Source organism: Trachurus japonicus, chromosome 10, assembly GCF_045865225.1.
Source record: "Trachurus japonicus isolate A0001 chromosome 10, Traja_1.0".
Lineage (NCBI taxonomy): Eukaryota > Metazoa > Chordata > Actinopteri > Carangiformes > Carangidae > Trachurus > Trachurus japonicus.
In genome coordinates, this window is record NC_140916.1 from 6,527,466 (window position 1) to 6,548,632 (window position 21,167).

Consider the following 21,167-nt stretch of genomic DNA (forward strand, 5'->3'; position numbering starts at 1 on the left):
CATCTAATGCATCCTTTCATGCTCTGCCACCTCCTCACCCCATGGCACGATGCTGCTGACTGTCAGTTCTCCAGAGGAGTCTCTGATGTGGCAACTTATGCTCTACAGCTGCTGCTGGGCCCCTGGTGGGACCGAGGTTGGAAAGTGATGATGATGTGTTGAAAGAGAGACTCTAATACTACATGCAGGTTTGCATGAGCAGGTATGCAGCAGGTGGCATCAAACAGATTCCATGTCAGTGTTAGGTTCCAAGGTTGGCTCCGGGATTTTAGGTGTACTAACAACAAGGTAACGTCGAGTCATTTTTATTTTCATTTCTAGGTATACAGGCTCCTGCGAATGTGCATGCTGCAAAACATAGCAATGCCTATTGTTATATTTCACAGTGTTTTATCTTTTGATGAAAACTGAACTATGAGGGCTGCTATGAAGTCTTTTCTTGTATTGTCTTCACCACAGTCCAGATATGGTAAATCCACTTTGATAAAAAAAACAACTTGTTTTCTTTGACAGGATTACAACACCAGACAGCCCTGTCCCTATCTTCTTGCTGCTTGTGCCCAGGACTTCATTAAACCTATCTTAAAGAAAAATCGAAGATTGTGGTCCTTATTGTGCACACACACACACACACATACACACAGAGGCGTGGGTGCCAATCCAGACTGACGGGGGAAAAAAAATAAAGTTGCTTCATGCATCATGGAACAAGAGGGACACTTAAGTGAAAAGCAGTGAGAAATGTAAAACAAGTTATTCTCAGACAGGGACATGCCATGCACAGTATGGGGTCTCTGATCACTTTGCAATGTTACAAATCCTCTTGAAAAAGGTGCTTAAACTAGAATCTAATCAGGCATATCAAGATCTTGATTGAGACAAGGTAGACAACCACTGCAGTGCACCAAAAGCATACAGCTCAATCCAGTCAATCCATTTTTTTACTTTGAGAGAATAACTGAATATTAATGTTATCAATGTTCACATTTTTTGATCAAAACATTTGTTTTTTGGTCAGACAAAACCTCATGATAGTCTTAACTCAGCTGCGGGAATGAGCACTTTAATCATCAAAGCTGTGGGCAGGGAAAGAGTGATTCACATCTGTTACCTTGTTTACAGCCTCACCAAAGAGAAGCAGTTGCAGTTCTGCAGCAGAGCGATCCCCTTCAAAGTTATACAAAATTTAGTTAGCAGACATTTGTATTCTTGATGATAACCTGGTACGTCTGATGATGTTTAAGGTTGACAGGGAGAACTGGGACTGAGGTACTGTTGGTAATGGTGTCTATGCTGGGATTAGTGTAATTTGATGATGCTGCGTGCATACAAAAAGCAAGGTTTGGTTTAGCAGAAATGTGTCCATATGAATGAAAAACAGAAAAGTGGATGGGTGAGTGATGGAAATGAAATGAGTCGAGTGGCCACTGGGAGCACGGGAGTCTCCATGAGACCGTCATCAATTAGGCAAAGCGTGTTTAATATCGTTCACTGAGACTTTTTTAATCTGTCTGTGTGCCATGACTATGACTGAGACTAAGTCATGGCACAAAGAGAGATGGACAAGAGGGATACGTATGACAAGCTTAACAAATGTTAAGTCGAACACGAACAAGGGATAAAGGCTCTGAAATAAAATTGCTAGATGCTAAAAGCAGTGGGAGTGGAGGTCCTTAACCTTACTGTGTGAAGCTACTGTACTGTAATAGGCCAAAGTAAAAACATAAAGTTGTCTAAAATTCAAGTTACAGAGTAGAGTGTCACTCTGAAAGACCCTGCATTGCAGAGACTAATCTGACTAGCCGTTAGGTAATATCTTACATATTGTTTGCTAAACACTGGTTGAATCACACTGTATCAATAAAAAACAGCAAAACAGACCAAAAACAGAAAACACAAATCACAACAGCCAAGGTTTCTTCTTTTCTGCTTCTTAGTATTAATTTACAATTAGTCACAGCATCTCACCACAATGTTATAGTTGTTTGTTCATCACTGAACAATGTTTTGTATTTTCATTTGCCTTTTCTTTGTTCTTATTTGTTTTTATTATGTAAAGCCCTTTGTACTTCATGAGGGATGCTACACAAACAAAGTCTGATTGACTGATTGATTCAATGAACTTATCTGTTTGAGATCTGCTGAAATATACAATTACAAACCATTAAAAAATCAGTCAAAACCTTTGACTTTTACCTCAGTAATATTTTGTTTTTTATTTTCTCCAAAGGAGTATGTCACATACATTGACATTGGATTAACATTTAAGAAAGGTACAGTATCTTCTGAGGTCAGGGCTTTTGGCTCAAAGTCAAATAAACATAGTAATAGCATTCAAAACTAAAAACAACAACTGTCCTTCTCCCTATTTCGAAGGTTTTCTTCTTAATGTTGAGTTGAATCTTGAGTTATTGTTAAACCTCCTTTTCGGGCATTTATAAGTTTATTCAATAGGGAAAGGAGAGAAGGGAACAGAGGGGGTTACATGGAGCAAAGGTCTCATTGTAGACTCAAACCTGATCTGCACCATATAATTATAACAATTTAGCATGCTCCATTATACTGATTTGAAAAAGAATAAGAAATTGCCGTTTTGCTTGCAGACCCCTTAACTCACAGGTACAATTAAGTGTAAAAATTACACACAAAGATCTAATTGGTCGACTGTTTCTCTAACCTTATTGGAAGTGGCTGCTCCTGGCCCAACACCAAATCATTGGACAAACTGAAGATGTGCCCCCGTGGCTCACAGCTCTGCAACCAAGCTAACAAACGTCTCAATGGTTGTGTAGAAATTATACCTGATTCAACATGCATCACTCATAAGCAGCTTAGTGGATCTGTCAGTCTGGGATCTGCACAATTTGTTATTCCATGTATCAATTTGAGGAATCATGTTCCAGTTCCTGAGCTGTGACAAGCCAGAGACATTTTGAATAAGACATGTTACAATCTTAAACACAGATACATCTTTGAGGTTTAAAAGTTGCATACCCGCTTCACACTGCACAATGCGGTCTACAAATCTAAATGTGCAAGCACTTAAACATCTTGAAAATGTCACATTTTATCCCGCTTTAGTGGGGTTAGGGGTATAAAGTTTATTTCTCAATTAAAAAAAGCTTTCTTGACTGTGGCTGCCAGAGAGTTTAAATAAAATGTGACAAAAGATCAAAGCACCACCTCTAATGGCATGAAAAGAACCACAAATTACTTAACCAATCCAGTGCCAAGATAGACACAGACTGCTTGCACATATACTGGGCATAGGCTGTCAAATAAATCAAGAGTTCCAACAACTTCGGGAGGTATTAGCATCTTGGCAGCTTCAAGTGATGCTACCTTAGCCTCAAGTAATCTTTTAATAGAATCCACAAACGCTGACGGTCTGTCACTTAGATCATCAAATTTAATCATCAAATCTGTTTATGCACAAAATCCAATTTATTTTATTTCTATTCATAGCCACTTTGGCACCCAAACACAAATGTTGGCAATTAACTTTATTTGATAGCCTCCAAGTGACTATCTAGGCTGGAATCACACTGAAATACACAAATTATACTTGAGTCGGTATGTGTGACAATAAAACCCAAAGTTAGTACCAAAATTAAATCTAAACAACCAAGTTATTGATTAATTGTGTTATGAGTTAACACATCTTAATACATTTGACATCCATCACCAGAAACCCCCGAAGACACTGTCAAAGACTGCACAACTGCAAAGTGTTATTTCTCCCTTCACAGAGAAATTACAAATTCTTCCTTGATGTTAGAAAAAAAAAGTATTTCATGAAACATCTTCCACTGAACATGATCCTTCCTTCCTTTTGTCTTTTACTAGTCCAACCCGGCCATGTCCACCATTGTAGCAGCAGCACAAATATTTCAAGTACGATTTTCCTTTAAAGGTGGAAGATAAATTACAGCTTGCACCTCTATTCTGTGCTCCACACTCAGCATTTCATACGTCTTCAAAGACTCACAAGCTGTCTGAAAAGCTACAGTTGGTATAGATCATTTTTACTGTCATCACAATACCAGTAACTGCAGGCTAGTAACAGCAACGTCTGCTTCCATCTCGTCACCGTCCCCAGAGCTATCAGGTTTTTAATAGATCCCCATAAACTTCAAGCAACATTTCCACCCTGTCTTTGATTAGTTATATTGGCAATTAAAATAAAACAACCTGCTCATGTCGTTAGTATATAAACGGTATCAATGTGGCTACCACTTACAATGTTTTTTGGGGTTTTTTTAAAAAAAAGGGGGGATATGATAATTAACAAAAGATTCTGCAATAATTGGCTGCAACATGCTTCATTGCTTTCCGTCCCATTGTGCCATGTCCTTTGCTCTTAACCTCGCCAAGACAATCTGGGACTGCTGAATGCACAGGAGTTGGCATGAAACAGAGAGCTGCTCTTATCATGTTAAGCACAATGACACGGACTGGTACAAGAGAACAGCTTTAATGATTTTGGATTTGTGCCTCTGGGCAGCAATCACCCTGACCAACCCATGCACACCTATGTTTAGCCCGAGGGGTGTAAGAGTTGGCGCCTCCATTTTGAAACTGCTTTTCAACAACACATACAGAGAAAAATGCCATACTACTTTGACTGTGCAACACAAGGTTTTGAGTGTATTCAAGTCCTACTACAACCACACTTCCAAAGCTATATACTGTATGGCTATATATTAGGGATGTCACGATTACTTGTTTTCACAATTAATCGTGGTATTAAACGCCACAATTAATTCATCGTAAAGATTCCTGAATACCGTTACTTTCACAAAAATTTGATGTTGGAACCTTATCGGCAGATGTGCGCAGAAAAAAGGTAAATGCACAGATACTGGTCCATTTAACTAACGTAATATTGAATTGGTAGGAATTTAAATGTTAGCGTGTCATTTTTAATTAAAAAAAAACATTCCACTGATATCTGCTTTAAAAAAAAAAAAAGCAAAACAAAACACAATTAAAATAAACGCAAACATTTGGTATAGATAACAATTTAAGACCTGTATATTTCAAACACTTCCGCTGGAGGATTACGAATTGGTCATATATTATATTATTATTATATTGAAATATTTTGTGTAAACAATGAGTAATGTAATTATATTTTGACTATTTGATTTTACACATTCATAGTGTTGTGAAATTAATTAATGCATGATAATCGTGGTAATCGTAATACCGTGATTATTTCTCTGACAATAATCGTACCAAGAATATGTATAATCGTGACATCCCTACTATATATATATTAATTTTAAACATTTTATAATGCTGAGTTGACAAAGACACGTCAAACGCAATCTGCTCTGACTGTGGGCAGATTCAAAAAACCTATACATAAAAAGAACAGTGTGTTCTGCTGGATTATTTTGAAAAGCCACCCACGGATTCACCCGCTATCAGTGCACCTGCGGGTGCGTTTGTATATAACTACAATTTTCAAGAGGGATTCTGACATGACATAGTGCATGAATCCCAGGAGCTCTTTCACAACCAGTGACACATCATGTCAGAGTTCCAAGAGTGCTCAAATTTGCTCAAACTAAAATACGTATAGATAAACATGAAAAGGAAGGCAAAAAAACAGTCTTGCTTTCCACACCCATTCCCAAAATGAAAAGGAAAGCGTCTTATTTTGAGAATAGCTTCTCTTTTAAGCAGGTTGTGTCTGGCACTCCTTGACCTGTGTCTATTTATAGCTCTGGAAATATTCATAGCCAAATCTATATCTATAACAAGTCATGCATGAAACCCTGCTGTTTTTCCCTGAGGAACACATTTATTCATGCTAATAGAGACACAAAAGATTAACTTACCATACTGGAACAGAGGCAAAGAACATGTCTGCTTTCTGCCAGGAGAGCGGTTAGGTCTCTACACAGTCTCAGCCTGAAACAGAAAATAGAAAGACCTCTGTGAGGACACAACATCTGAATGACTTGTGTTATTCCACAAGACAGACACATGAGGAACATGTGGAGTGTCAGTATATATGAAGCTTGTGTTATCCCACTCATTGTTCTCTTCATCACACTGCATAAGAGCAGCAGCTGGATGTCTAAATCATAAATGTAAATCCAGGACCTTATACAACTCCCATGCAAGCTCCGCCATGTATTAAGGAGTACAAGACATCATTAATGCATACAAAGCTATGTAAATTTGATGTCTGAGTGTATTGCTTTACTATGAGATAATATCATACAGGACTCATTTAAAAATGACAAAAACTATTCAGCTCCTCTGAACAGGCTCATTTATAGGTGTCAGAATTTGTGATTGGTGTTCAGATACCAAGAAATGATAGTTGTCAGGTTTGGGCAATATGATGATTTATTAAACAAGACTTGGCTATTGTTTTGGATCAACCATTTCATTCACGGGATTACCTGAAAATAGACAATTACATACTCCTAATGAAAAGTGACATAACCTGGAATTACATCACCCACATACAAGCGGCTACTTCCATTGATATTTTGTACACATTCGGTGTGTACACGGCTATCAGGAGTTGTACAAACAACACAAAAAGCACTTGTTGTCATTTTAGTTGAACTGTTTTGCCAGTTGTTTTCCCTGTAGGTAGACTAGCAGCTGCACTGGGTCGCCTCTCCTGCTGTCAACCTGAAGCACTTTGAACACTAGAAATACGACTCTGTGTAGTGCCATTCAAAACCCCCCTATGTCATTTTTAGTGTTAAAACAGTTTTAATGCTCAGTGTGGGATGCTTAAGCTGTTAGCAAAAGCATTTCATGAATCTAACAATAAAAATACTTTACATTCACATAGGTAAGTTTTATTTTTCGTGTTTATATTTGATGAGATTGCGTTTGAGATTTTTCTGAACTTGTTATTTGTATATTCACTTAAGCCTTTCTGACAGTATTTTATCATTAAACCTTCATAATGATTGCATCTAGGCCGTTATATTCACACTTTGCAAGACTAACCACCATCCTGTCCATTTTAATCACAGCCTTGTGCTGAACTACTCAGGTGAACGATAGAGATGCTGGCACTCTTTTCTTTGGTTCCACTGTACCGTTCTGGCTCGTCATCACAAAAGGTGAAGAACGGCACTGTCCAGGGAGGGGATTTGGGAGGAGTATGGGTGAGAGGACGAGGAGAAAGGGAAGAGGAAGAGAGGGATGAGAAACCACTGGGATGAAATCTTGAGTATGCCAAGGTCAGCAGAACTCTCTCTATGAAATGAAACACTGCCAAACACACACACACACACATAGACAGACACACACGGAGCAACACACTGTTCATATTAGCTCTTCCCAACTTGCTGAGAACTGCTAAATTGCCACTGGGCTCACACTTGGCTGTATGTGCCTGTACACCTACACACTCTGTAGCTCTCCCTTTTGTATCATTATATTGGTTCTCTGGTCATTTTCAGATCTTCACCTTCGCCATTTGGCCTTACACCGAGATGCCGTCTGACCCCTTTTTCTGCAAGCTAGGATATTTAGGCTTTCACATACAAGTGCGTTCCAGTGTTTTCATAGACACCTCACGCCTACATTCATGACTCTGTTTCAGTTTGCTCAGGTGATGAAACATTTGGCAGGTTCATATATGAACTAAGTTCGTTGTGGTTGTATATTTGACCTAAAATACCTGTAAATATATCACTCTTACTGACTTTAACTTGGTTCGTCTCTGGCTACTTGCTTACAGTATCTCTCTTGATACTTAAACTACATTTTTCACACCACATATTTGTCTACACACAAATGTTGGTGTGGATTTAAGCGAAACCCAATGTACTATCATTTTTGCACATTTCCTTTTCTTCTGACAACCAAATATATTTTCATATCATATCATCTTCATTTCATCTCATTTTAGCTAAAATACACACCTTGCTTGCAACTGCTATATTTATATTTGTGAATATCAATTTTATTTTATCTTTTTATCACACTTATGCTAATTAAAAGTTAACTGATGTTTCAGGTTTACAATACATCAGCCTCCCTGTCCACGAAAAAAAAGAAAAATCCTATTAGCAGACCAAAATGGCCGCAATGCAGTCAAACCTCCTAGTGATGAGCCAAACTGATATACTGCCTCCATAAAATGATATATTTATTTAGTGTTACATCGATCGCACCAATGGTGATAAGAGTTTTGAAAAATAATCCAGTAATCACTAAATGTATACAAGTGCACATGTGTTTTTTAAAAGAGCTGCTGGGTTGTACTTCCTACGTCCGTGCAAGTCTCAAGGAAAGACCAGGGCAGGTAGGCTGTGCAGCAGGGGCTACCCACACTAAAAAATGATGGACAGTTACATATTGTGACGTAAAGTTTTTTAGCAAAACCATTTAGTGAATGTGCATTATGTGTTCATTTTAAATTTACTTTTGAAACCTTGTATTTCTGTTGAGGTTTGAGGCTTACACAGCACCCAATCTGCTATCACCTTCCTTCCCTATAGCAAGAGTACTATAATACAGTATAATGTAAAGGGTGTGACAGGATGCACACTCCCTATCCTCCTGTTACATTTTCCAGTGATGCTATTTCAAGTCTGCTTCTTTATTATCTTGTATACTGTACAAACAAAATTCACATATTGTACACTACAGTCATGTCTCAAAAGGAATGAACTAAACTCAGGTTATTTAGTGTTTCAATATAATGCATGTAGTCCATTTAAGACCCATCCTTTAGTCCTCTTATTAAATTTCAATGAGAGAGAAAAACAATGTTCTTGTTTGACTGCATGTTGAACTAGTTATCAGTCTTAAAACATTCATGCTTATTCATAATAAAGGACTCGGTGCAGACAGGAAGAATAGGGGAAACATTTCAACACCACATGGGTATTTACCCACTATAAACAGAGTGCCTTTTCTGATCCTTTCAAAAGCTTCCCTTATTTGCCAAAGTGCTTTTTGTGATTGTACATTTTCATGCCCATGTATGGATTTGGGAGTTCTGCTGATTTTGTCACATTGTTCAATCAATCCTAAAACCATGCCTTAAAATATAAGTTGAAGCAGCCGGTGATCAATTGTTTGCTTTGATTTTCCCTGCGATTGCGTTGGGTTGACAATTTTCATTTCCATTGACTGTTTTTCCCTCATTGTGTTCAACGATGTATACAATGTACTATTTCTTGATCAACATCCAATCTGTGTATGTTTAAGTGTATTATATACACATATATAAATAAATAAATACATTTATTTATTTATCTCCTGTCTGTTGATTGCATTAATCATCATAATTTCTCAGGAGTTCCCTAAAGGCAACAGATCTTAAATAATTGATGGGCCTGAAAGCTGTTTGGCTCTGTGTGGGACTGCCTCCAACTCTCTGGAGCAACAAAAAGCACCAGCAGCTTTGAAGCTAGCGGAAACAGGCAAGCCACAGTTAGAATTAGTATTGTGTTTCGTTATGCCAAACATTTGATGCTGAGACAATGCAATACAGTTTCATTACGATACTGAAGCCTCACAGGCGGAGGCATCAAAGGCCTGGTTTGTCTCTGCCATGACAAGGCAATGAAAGAGATGCACACATAGTTAAGAGTAATTTCAAAGAGAACTACTGACAGTTTAATTATGAAAATGTAAGGAGCAGAAATAATGAAACATTACAATATGCACCTCGAGATATAAAACTGTGTGGATGTCCATCCTTAAACGGAACATGTTTTGTATCTCCCTTCCTAAATAATTCACTCATTTACAAACATGAACAACTCTTTTACAGAGCAACAAACAAGAGACCCAAAACACTGTGGAGTAGCTCCATCAATTGTGTATTATGAGTGATTTGTGGAACCATTTATGTTTTACATCCAGATTTATGTACTTCCAGTTTATAACTAAACTGAATAAAACAATCTGCTCTGAGATATGAACTTATCTCGAAAACAACTGGGTACAAGTTGGTCTGCAATTAATTATCAATCACATAGCTGTGAGCGGTGTCTTCATCTTGTGATTCATGTTGCAAACTTTGGCAACAACTTGTACATTCTCGGAAATGTAGACTCAACTGCCCGGAGATCAGACAAACATTAAAGCGGTATACAATGACGGTTATGTTAAGTTATCTTCAATTTTCTTTAACGGACTGACACAACTGATAGAGATAATAGTTGTTCAATAAAATATCTGGAGCAGTCTTGTAAACAGTGTCACATTTCCCAGTGGGACCCTGGCAGCATACTTTGGGGAGGCTTTAAATCTCAAGAATCAGTATGTAGGCCACAGCACAAAGGCTGTGGAACACAAAGAGAACACAGGATTCAGTCAAGGTTTTTAAATGCCACATCAGAGGCAGATAGCACTGGAGAGATCTGCGCACTGCTCAAGCAAAAGTGTTGTATCCAGTGCAAATCTACAGTATCCGGAACAACCCAGCGCACACACACACACACACACACACACACACACACACACACACTACACCCCCCCTGGCTGAAACTTTTACGCGCCCATTTTTCCAGTTTTTATTGAAATGCAAGCAGTTCAAGTCCAGTGGATTACCTTAAAATGGTAATGACGTTTCAGTCATTTTAGGCTGAGAAGCAATGTTAATTTCGTAGAAAACAAGGCTTTCTCTGGGATTAAGAAATTGGTGAACTTCCAGGTTTCCTGCAACAATGGAAGTAAATGAAGGGTGGAAAATACTGCAAATGATTCAAGGTAACCAAACTTTAATTCATTTAAAGAAACCCTAGCGTGCTGTTTTACTAAACCCTCTGATGCATTATTAGGACAATTCTTTCCTGCAGTAAGAAGTGCTGTAAATTGTTTAACAGGATGGTGAGAAGAAGGCAAGTAACAAAAGAAGGCGCACTGGTTGATTAGAGGTTCATCCAATATGAAGATAATGATTGGGGAAAAATATGGGATAGCAATGGCTCATGGTAAATCGTTTCCCCTAATGTGGGGCACCTGCAAATTCAAATGATAAAAGGTTAATCCTGTTTCCCTGGATTATATGTCAAAGGGAAAATTATAATAGCATTGCCATAATTTACAAGAATCATTTGTAGAATGGGTGTTTGGCTTCTACTTGAGTGGTTAAATCTATGATTCGTTTTCCCCATTCGCGTGCTACCAAGTGAAGCAAGAAGTGGAGAATAGCCTAGTGTTTGCATTTGAAATGCATTTCTTATAGTCCATGAATTGAATGTATGGCGGAGGATGATCATTCAACCTATTTATTAGCCAAGTTAATGTCTGAGAGGAGGCTGCGTTGAAATGGAAATACTGCCATTGCAATATTAATACATAATAGATCTGCATGGCTATCAGAGCATAAAGTCTAATCAGAGTCATCATATACTGTGACAAACGTACTACAAATGATTGTATTTCCCATTTTCTTTTGTGGAGATCTTTCATTTTAATGAGATTTCTTTGACTTTATCTCAAATGAGAACTGTGATGTCGCAGAAATGCATCATGTGTATCAACTACATCTCTTGCTTATGAAAGTAACTGTGGGACTTTCTGAACTTCCAAACATAGTTTCCACTTAATCCCCAAACAGTGTTTTCATAGTGTTCGTCATAATTAATTCAGACTGCATAGGGCAAAATAATGAATGAGGTTTCAGACGGCAAGGGAAATGATGATAAAAATGATGCCGTCCATATAGTCAAGTCTATATTTCTCTTTACTTTTTACCTCTAACAAAAATCATGTTATGTAATGGCGCTTAGTCTATCCATTTATAAATTCAACCATAACCGCAATACTGTGTCTCTGAAAGTAAGAGCCTGGATGTTTACAATTACATTTACTGAAATGTCATCCACAAATGTTCAGAAGGGACTTTTTCAGTACATTTAACAATACTGTATCATATACTGTATAATTTTGGTAATTACAATCACACAATACGAGATTTCTATACTGTTTCACCAAAACTACCATGAAATAATGTGATATGAAATCGGAAAACTATCAAACACAAACATCTACTCAGTACAACCATTTTCAAACTGGTATAGATTTGTTAAAGGGCAGAAATACTGTTTAAATAGAGCAAGCCATCTGTTTTAAACCACCAAGCTACTGGCACCTATTTATCTCAAATGTATTTCACAAATAATCAAATGCAGAACAGTGAAATAATGGCATTATTCACTGTTCAAAATTGTGGACGGACCGTAATGGCGCAATTCTTGGGGAAGACAACACTTTCTTGGAACCGCCCTTCCTCTCTATTTTCAAACTGTCCATGACTCAAAGCAAGTGTTAATTAAACTTGCAAAGTCTCAGATTGTTTCACAGATATTTTTTTGTGTGTGTGTGCTGCCCTGCCATGTGTTTCCAGCATGTCAGCAAAGATGGGACTTTGATCACCAAGCTGTGCTTTGAACAATGCTTTGCAGAGTCATGTCATAAAACAGACAACCCCCACATTAGTCAGGCAATATGTGCTCTCCATCCTCAGGGCATGCTTTTTTTTATTATTTTTTTTCTAAAAAGGGTGCCTCGGAGAGTTAGGTAACATTATTTCAGATGTCAGTCTCACCAAATCTGTCACAGCTCAGTGTAGCTATGAGCACAAAGACGCTTGATCAAGCACAGATCCAGTCATTCATCACATTTTGCATGCGTCTGCACGTTATCATCCAGCAGGACAATGATCCCATACTCCTGGCAAGATGCCTCCAGAACGAGTGAGAACTGTCTGCATTGCAGACCAGGCTGATGCTGATGGGTGTAAATTTCAGGCTGCCGTCAATTGCAAAGGAAATGTGCATTTATGGCTGGTCCACTTAATATTAGGACAGTATGCATAAACATCAAACATCGCAACCTGACGTTGATGTACACAACCCAAAATTAACATTGAGAGTTATCACTGTCAGCTGAGAGTCAAGAGTATATTTTATAGGCATTTTTACAGTGCCTGTGGTTTCATCATCTAATATGCTTGCTGCCTTATGTAAAAAGATAACCATGAACAACAGTGAATTGCCTTTGTTCTGCTCACTCTGCTTTCCATGGACGTTTTGTTTTTTTGCCCTATTCAGCATGAGATTGCTTTTAGATTGGGCAGGTAAAATGCTCTGTATTTGCTATAAAAAATAAATTATGGTAAAAATGTTTCTGACTAAAATTATACCTTTGTGTCTGCTCACAGTTAAGGGCGGCCACAAATAATAAACACCTACATGCTAGGGCAGGTTTATAGGCCAACACCTTCCCATTATGTTCATTTACAGAAGTTGAACGTAATTACATTTTTTTATTGTGCTTTTCATTGCTTGCTTTCTTTCATGTTTTTTCTTGACATGAATAAAAATGCTGTGGGTACTTATATAACTAGTTTGCGTGCCAGACAGCGGTTAAGAAGCTGTAACTAAGAAAATACAATTTGAATATGGATATGCATGTATTTTGAATTTGGCTCTGATGTTGAATTAGCCACTATAGCTATTGCCCCAGGCTAATGTGGTATACATTCTTGATGTATGTGCATGTCCCTGTGTGAGTGTTTCTTTCCCCACTGCTGCCATAAAGCCACATCTTCAAATAGAGTGCAGAAACAAGCAGCATATTTCTTAACTTTGCAGCAGCGAGACATGAGTGGCTTCCCATTTCACCCCTTTTTTCACTTATTACCAACATAATTTCCAACTTCAGTTATGTTTCTGAAAAAATTAACAAAAGTAGCTCTTTCTTTTTTTTATCTTACAGAAGTGCACAGGATGTTACAGAGCGTCTTGGCTGCATGCTGCTAAATGCTGCTTTTTTCCCCCTTTTTTTTGTTAATGCAAATGATGGTTATTTCTTGTGTTTTTTTTCTCTGTAATGACATGTCTTAATACATTTTACTGTAGAATGGTCAGAGACTAAATACAAGGCCACACCTGGAAGATCAAACTGATGATCAGATCAGACCACAAGATACCAGAGTGATCAGTAGAGATAAGTGAAATGGCAAAGAATCAAGTCATTTAAAAGGCAAGTCATAGAGGCTCTAACATGTGACATGGCCATAAGGTTGCTGTAAAAATGCTCAAGAGGCTCCCTGCTATGAAGCCAATAAAACATCAAGGGGTTAAGCACACTTTAGTCAAGCTACTGAACTGATCCCAGCTGGACAGACTGGGTTTGGCAACTGATTGGTAATAACACGAACAACTGATCAGTTTTCCTCAAGCCCTGAGTTTAGCATCATATTACATACATTATTATACATTTTATTATACATACATTGATGACATTTGCTACAATTTTCACAAAAAGAATACTATATTCTCCATCTGTGCTTAACCTGCACCTAATCACTTTTTTGTCTCATCACATACTGTAGCTTGTGTACATTGTGATATTCCTTCCCGAACTTACAGAAGACATTTTAAAATGCCACTGCATGATAGATTTGGAGCACTTCCTCCAACTAGAAAAAGCATTTCCATAAGGAAAATGCGTGTGAATGCTGAAAGCCATTGCTGAAGCCATGCTAAATTAGCAGAATAAACCGTGCAAGTACAGGAATGACATGCAACAAACATGTCTGAGGCAGGAATCAAACTCATGACTTCATGATCGGTACCTTGACGCAATAACCTCTCGGCCAGAGCACCTGATATACAATGAGCTTCATATTATCACGAATCAAAGACTGTCCGATGATAGCTGAATAGTTAAAAGTCAAGAAATGATGTGACATGCAAAGCATGACTGAGGCAGGAATCGAACCGATGACCTCATAATCAGTAAACCTCAACTCACATGGGTTCTATACTAAATCAAAGCAGATTGAAAGCTAGCTGAAAGTCTTGTGAACATAACACAAGTTGTTGTTGTTGAAAATGACAAATCTGTACTCTAAATCAAATCTACTGTGGCATAGATGACATGAGATCTGCTGTGGTATCACCCTTTTATAAAAGATAATCCTGTGCATATAAGTCATACAATATTTTTAATGAAAGAGTAGTTTGTTTTCCGAAAAGAGAAATATTAAGTTTGTGTCCTGTGTTTTATCAGTCTCGTACTGTGGATGAATGCCATTTTGCGAGCACAACAAACAATGACATGTGCGCCCATGTACCTGCTTTACCTATCATACACAACCCTGGTGTGTTCACTGACCCAAACAAAAGCAGCCATGTCCTTGTGTTGCTGTATGGAGGTAGCACTGCTATGCATGCATGCTCTTAATGCTCCCTGTGTACAGATTTGAATGAATAAAACATGTCATCCAAAAGGGCCCATTCCACCATGCAAACTCTGCAACTTCCCCTCCCCCTATGGCTCCCTGTGGTACTGTTCTCTTATAGGTCAGAGCGAAGGCCATAGAGGAACAGGAACATTAAAAGAATATGAAAATAATCCTCCTTAATTCAGATTAAGCTCTTGATGAGGAGAAACTACTACGTAAAGTGGTTGACGAGAGCTTTATTCACATGAAAATATAACCAATTAAAAGAGGGCTTGTTAGGTCTTTCTGACTTTTCCCTTTCCTGTAGAGTGCTATGTGACTCTTTGTGCATATAAGTGCTCTACAGTCACAAGACTCAACATTTCCACCAAAGGGTGTTACAGTCAGGACAAAATTCAATTTTCTGCTTTTTATGAAACGCCTCACTGAGGGTCCAGACCTCGCTTCCTAGACCTATTGACGTCAATACCTCCCTCTGTGCTGCCCACCTGCAAGCTGGACACCCACTGTAAGCTTGGCATGCCCCCACACAAGGAGGAGCTCATACAGTAACTACTCATAATGAAGAATCTTCTTGAGTTTTGTAGCCATGCCAAAAAGACACCATGTTCTCATTTGCCTCTAGAAATCAGGTTTTTTTTTCCCTTGGTTCCCTCCAATGCTGCAGACATTATACTGTGAGTTTGGTATAAGGAGGATTGCTTCAGTAACCAAGCACACTTAGACAACAGTCTAACCAGGTGGTTTGGTTGTATCTACCATCTTATTGTTCATAACAACCACAACTGCCTTGTTTAGTATACTATAACATGTAAAAGAGAGGACGGATAATATCAGAACAGTGCAGCACATAAATCTATTTAAATCAACATCAAGTGTTAAATGATAAACACTAACCACGACCTTCATAGGTCCTCTTTAAAGCTAAAACCTCTTAAAGGGGACATATTATATCACTTTTTGAAGGCTCTTCAACATATATTTGGGTGTTTGGCTAGCCTTCCCGCCCCCAAAATGTGAGAATTGACAAAATAAATCTGTAATGTGCAGGCTTCCTAGGTTGAAATCCACGTGGTTTTAAGAGCTGCTCTCTCAGTTGTCTTCCGGTGATGTAACTAGGTTTTGAATTTGCATATTACCACCCCTACCTGGGACCGGTAGAAGGGGTGGGACGGGGCAAGCAGTGGTTCATTTGCATTTAAAGGGACAGGCACTGAAACCAGCCATTCTGAACAGGGCTGTTTTGAGAGTAAAAGAGAGCTGTGATATTTGATCCTTGGGGAATTTTGACCAAAGCATGTCACAGATATGTCTTCTAAGACACATGGGAACTGTTTTAATTTGTGGAAAGGGGGCATAATATGTCTTCTTTGACACCAAATCACAAGGATAGCCTTGCATAAACCAGCCACTGGGACAGAAGATATTGTACATATGCCAGAATACATGTATACAATATGCAAGTAGTTTTTTCCCCCTTATTGTTTGGTTATATAACTCTATTTCTCTTTGATCTAACCACTACATTACTGTTTGTTTCTGGGTTTACTTTACTGGCATACTCATTTATAATTTAAATGTCAATAGAATATATAAGATGCCAAACATCAGCGTATTCCAATGGCCCACAGCACTGAGTGCAACTTAGTTAAACATACTTTACCCTGGTGGGACAATATTCCCTTTACATATATAAGAACATAGTAGTGTGCACTGCACTGGGCAATTAACATAGTAAAACTATTTAAAAGTTGAGCGATATCATCATCATCTAAAAGCTTATTCACAACATACATAAAAATTATTTGACTTTGAGTCTCTGCCATGTTGAAATTCTTGGACTCGCTAATTGAGGTTTTCTTTCATTTATTACGGTGTACCTCTTTATTTCTTAGAGATGTGGTTACCCCCTGCACAGCCCGCACAGTAAACACACAAATAGGCGAAAATGATGCGAGTAAATTTGCTTAAGCCCTTTTTCAGGGTGAAAAAAGAGCATCTTTTTTTTCCCCCATACCTTTATACGGAAAGCCTTATCTCTCTACTGCAGTGTTTTCCTTTTTTGTTCTCCCAATGTCATGCTACTATTCATCCACAATCTGCCTCTGTTCTGAACAACAAATCACCGTTTGGCTCTTTTTGTCTTCAGGACAACCAACTGTCTGTTTCTTATTCAGGCTCTCAGCCTCCTTGCCACATTGTCCTCACTTGCTCATTGTCTTTGCCTCCGTCTGCCCCTTGTTATTTATGGAAAGCAAAAACTGCAGGAGTACAGAGAAGTGGCCTGGAGCTATACGATGCCTTCAGCCAAGATGCCCAATCACTGCCAAGAGATTGTGGAGAGGACTTGTCAGAGACAGGAAACCTTCTGTCACCTCTGCCACACCGCCTCCATATCACAGTATCTTGCCTACTATTTGATCTTTTTTTTTAAAAATATACTATATATATATATACGTAGAGATAATTAAGTGCACCTGCTCATATAGTGAAGTGTGTTTTTCATCCTCGAGGTTATCAGTTCCGCCATGCATGGGCAGTCTCATGACATCTATATATGTTAATGTCTATATACCAATAACCAATTTAATTGATTGAGCTCCTGAAAAGTAATAAGATGTTATGATAATTCCTTTATATCCCAGATGTTAAATGACACCTGAAGGAAATTAATTTCAGAAAGCAATCAACAATTTAATAAGTATTTTACTCTTTATGTTTTACACTATATGTTGTATGTCAGGTTAAAGGCAGGAGTGCTTGCTTCACTGAGAGGATCATAGTCCGTTGTTGTATATAATTATGTTTACCCTTAACTTTGCTGTTTTTTTTGCTATTTCCAAAGGCTAACCCTTACCCTTGTGAAATTTGTGTTTAATCGACAGAAGGACACAACAAATCTCAAGAGAACTTGACTTCATTTTCCTCTGTGTCAAAGTGGTCATAAAGCAGTCATATCCTGTAGTTTACTCCTCCAACTAACCCAGAGTCTATTGCAGTAAGGATGCAATGACACCCAATAGCCAGTGTTCACTTCCTACTGTTGTTATACACCAGGTAGTGGATGACTATGTTGTAAAATTTAAAGAGAGAACTGCCCTTCAACCAAGGTTAGGGGATGAACTAAAACCAGGATGTCATATTCCCCATGTCTGATGTAAACTTTAGGAACCAGAAAACCCTCTTAAACTCTTCTGCAAGGCTTGGTCAACCATAAAACCAATTTTACCATAAAAATCATCTCATGGGTTCCACATACAGGACGCAAGCTGCTGCATACAAAGCAGAGATGCCACTGGAAAATGCTGACTGAGTCCCTAATGTGTTTTCAGTGTCTGTTAGTCCTAAGATAAAGATCTGAGGACAAGATGAAGGGATGGGGAAGGATTGGTTGTTGAGAGTGAAAGTTTCCAGGAAGTAAAAAAAAAAACCCAAAAAAAACATTACGAGTGCCAACTCAGAAAATTTGATTGATTATATTCAACAGGCAAGAAAATGTTGCATCTATTCTTAAGCTCTTTAAATGTTCAGACAGGTAAGAGGGAAAACAACCGTGTCAGTCATGCAGCATCAAAGCACTAACCCTCTTATATTGTAAAACACAACTTCTAGAGGCTGGAGTAGATCTTTAATGTGGTCATATATGGAAACATTCAGGCACTGCTCTCTGCATTGTGTCTCTAAAATGGTCCCGAGGTCCCAACTGCCGTAGACTCAAGGTCCAATAATCACTCATTCCCAGTGAACCATTAGGTTTCTGGCTGTAACTGCTGTCCAGTCTAACAGAAGGCATTTATTGAGCTGCTGCTCTGGTGCACAGCTAATTAGGCTCTGTCGTTGCTGTACTCTTGACATGTATTAGCTTGTTTGTACCTTTTTAAATGGTCACTGTGTTCAGGCATAGGTTGCAAAACCTGCACGGACGGGATCTCAAGGATGGTGATCAGCAGGCTGAACATCCTGGTTAGGGAAAGCACAAGTGCTTGCTGTATCCCAGCACTGACAATCTAAGTGGCGGTGTGTTAGCAACTACAGCTGAAGTAGGATTTAATAAGTCATAATGATACTCACAAACAGGAACACGATTCCAGATTGATTATAGAGATTAAGTTATTTTATGTGATTAGAGTCAAGAGTTTAAATATCAGTATAAACCATTACATGTCACTATCAAACATGATTTTTACTCACTTAAAATGCTAAATAATATTGTCCTAATCTGGCTCCCTTGCACATACTGTACACCACTCTCTAGCTGACATCCCTGAGCCGAGGTCTGAAGTTGCTAACATTGCTGAAAATGTTTTGGTTTGGTTCCTAAAGAATATGTGGAGTGAAACATGTAAGGGAAATCGTGTCTGGTTTCTTAGCATCTGTTCTTTGTGGAGTCACGAGTCAGCCAGTAGCTGATTATTTGGAGGTTTATTAACTGATTTTGCGTTGTTAGGTTCTTTTCAGATCAATGCACTTTTGATGTTTTGCTGGCTGATCACGCTTATTCTTTTAGATTTATCTGCTGTTGGCGTTAACTTGCTGATAGTGTAGTGGTAGTGCTTTGAATATTGTGATTAAAACATGTGATGTGTTACACACAGATGAGTACCCGCTTCACATATTGAGTGAGCAACTGTCTTGAAAATACAAAATATGTTGTACCGTGCAAAAGCAATGTTTTGTATTGAGTATTGTATGTTGTATTGTTGAGTATTTGTATTGAGATTAATTTAGGATATCAGGCACTTGGATTCTATATTCTTTGTACGCATCAATGTATGCAACCTGAGTTTGCTTTGCTTTAGAGAACCCTCCTTGTTTACCCAAGTAAAACAAGAGGTAATCTTTGATATGATTCTGCAGCTCTCAGCAATATCCGTCCATGATCATATGCTGATCGAAGAGGACAAGCCCCTATAAACATCAGATTACAAAATATGTAATGGCTTACTCCTTGACAGTGGTTTTAAATTGGGCAATCATTTCTGGAGACAACGCATGTCGTCTCAGGTAAAGAAACAACATGGTGCGGTTATGACCGTCATCTATATTCTATTTTGCTCATTAACATCTTGTTTTTCCATTGAAAAGCAGCTCTCTGCATGGCTCAACCCCTGTTATAGCTTACCATTGGGAGCTTCTGCTCAACCATTTTGCCTGTTCAGTGGCATTCCACTTGCATTTTAATAATATTCCCATTTAAGACCCTATCAGTGAAGCCTGACTTCTGACAGCTGTGGTAAAGCAATAAATCATGAAATGTGGAGAGAGGGGGGAAAAATCCTTTGCATGTAATTATAACTGTGACACGGTCAATGCAGATTGGCTAGCAAAGCAGTGCCCACACACAGGTCTCACTATACCTCACAACAGGCGAGCTACCTCCAAGTGGGCACGTGGGGGATGCAGAATTATTAATCCCTGCTACTCTGATGAAGATGCTGGTATGTTTTAAAGTAAACCAACAGAACAAATGTTGATATATTTGTTATATTAAAGTGATAATAAAATCAATGGTATTTTTCCTAGGCAGAGTCCAGAGCTTTCACCTTCACTTTATGAACTGTGCTGCTCTCCATCATCATCTCCATTGATGTACAGCTGTATAGACTGTGTGCAGCTGACTAGGGCTAGTATGAAATGAAGGGGGCCCTGCCAAACCCACTCTGCAACCACATACTGTACAGTAATTCCACCATTCATGAGCAGAAGAGGCCAATTCAGCAGGCAGAGGAGGTTTATGGTACCAATGTTCCTCTGTCCTGAGAGGAAGTCTTTCTTACTTCTGTTAGAAAGAAGGGACTGCATTGTACTTTCTCATTGTCTATCATTTTGACAGACAGGGTTAAGAAAATTCACATGTCGTCATGCATTATTACGCATCATTTTAACTCTCACTTTGAAGGTAAATGAGACATATCTAATTTAATAGATTAGATTATGCATACTGTAGGATGGCATGGAGAGAAAAGAC

At 38.4% G+C, this 21,167-nt stretch overlaps 1 protein-coding gene across 2 annotated transcripts in view; it reads right to left on the reverse strand.

Moving 5' to 3' along the window:
* The window catches only part of lingo2 (leucine rich repeat and Ig domain containing 2), a 216,522-nt gene that overhangs the window by 167,623 nt on the left and 27,732 nt on the right, over positions 1-21,167 (reverse strand). For both annotated transcript variants that reach the window (XM_085789047.1, XM_085789046.1), the window contains exon 2: positions 5,847-5,919. The gene's annotated coding sequence lies outside the window, so the exon portion shown is untranslated. The remainder of the gene's footprint in view (positions 1-5,846; positions 5,920-21,167) is intronic.